Source organism: Nematolebias whitei, chromosome 16, assembly GCF_014905685.2.
Source record: "Nematolebias whitei isolate Nwh7 chromosome 16, NemWhi1, whole genome shotgun sequence".
In the NCBI taxonomy this organism is placed as follows: Eukaryota; Metazoa; Chordata; class Actinopteri; order Cyprinodontiformes; family Rivulidae; genus Nematolebias; species Nematolebias whitei.
In genome coordinates this window covers 2,292,409-2,293,648 of record NC_056513.1, presented here as the reverse complement: position 1 = coordinate 2,293,648, position 1,240 = coordinate 2,292,409, and the positions used below count along the sequence as shown (strand labels likewise).

Below are 1,240 nucleotides of genomic sequence, written 5' to 3'. Positions count from 1 at the left end.
TTAAGAACTATAATCTCATCACAGTTTGAATGAGACGAGCTAACATGATACAACAGCAGCTAGCATTAGTGCTAGCATGCTAACTTTAACCTGGCCGTCCATAACTTTATTATTCTGCAGTGGAGCTTTAATTCGTGTTGAGCTCAGTGTGTTTACTTGCTCTTAGTGTTTAGTTAACCGGTCTTAGATTAAACTGGGAACTAGCTAGCTGGTTTAAAACTCACGGCAGGTACGACAACAGGTAAAATGAGAGGAGCAGTATTTGCTGGTATGTTTGAAGAGGAGACAAATGAGGCTCAATTTACTGTTTTCTTGTTTTAAAATGTGTCGTTGGGTTAAAACGCTTACCTCCACTCTGACGACGCTACCTTAGACGTAGTACTTTTGAGCAATAACAACAAACGTTTCTTATGACAACTGCTCGAAATGGTGCGTTCATGTTCAGCCCGGACAAACAGTGACTAAACACCAGGAGTCTGCTATTTCAAAAATGGATGGATGGATGAATATTTTAAGTTATGTATATAAATCTATTAAATATATTTTAAAGGGTCTACAATATATATTGACTAACATGGTCAAAAACACAAGATACCCAGGCTGAATTTTCTATTAATCATTAAAGATACGAGGTTTGTGAACACATCATTTTGTATCCTAAACTCAAACTGCTGTAGCGCCACCTGCAGGTCATAGGTTGAACTGCAAGATGCATGTATGTATGTATGTATGTATGTATGTATGTATGAATGTATGTATGTATGTATGTATATATGCATACATGTATGTATGCATGCATGTATGTATGTATGTATGCATGCATGCATGCATGTATGTATGTATGTATGTATGCATGCATGCATGCATGTATGTATGTATGTATGAATGTATGTATGTATGTATGTATGTATGCATACATGTATGTATGCATGCATGTATGTATGCATACATGTATGTATGCATGCATGTATGTATGTATGTATGAATGTATGTATGTATGTATGTATGTATGTATGCATACATGTATGTATGCATGCATGTATGTATGTATGTATGCATGCATGCATGCATGTATGTATGTATGTATGTATGTATGCATGTATGTATGTATATATGTATGCATGCATGTATGTATATATGTATGTATGTATGCATGCATGCATGCATGCATGTATGTATGCATGCATGCATGCATGTATGTATGTATGTATGTATGTATGTATGTATGTATGTATGTATG

At 35.2% G+C, this 1,240-nt stretch overlaps 1 protein-coding gene across 1 annotated transcript in view; it reads right to left on the bottom strand.

Annotated features, from left to right (window-relative positions):
- elmod2 (ELMO/CED-12 domain containing 2) overlaps nt 1-431 on the bottom strand; it is a 6,854-nt gene extending 6,423 nt beyond the window's left edge. The window contains exon 1 of the mRNA XM_037690665.1: nt 349-431. The gene's annotated coding sequence lies outside the window, so the exon portion shown is untranslated. The remainder of the gene's footprint in view (nt 1-348) is intronic.
- Between the last annotated feature and the right edge of the window lie 809 nt (nt 432-1,240).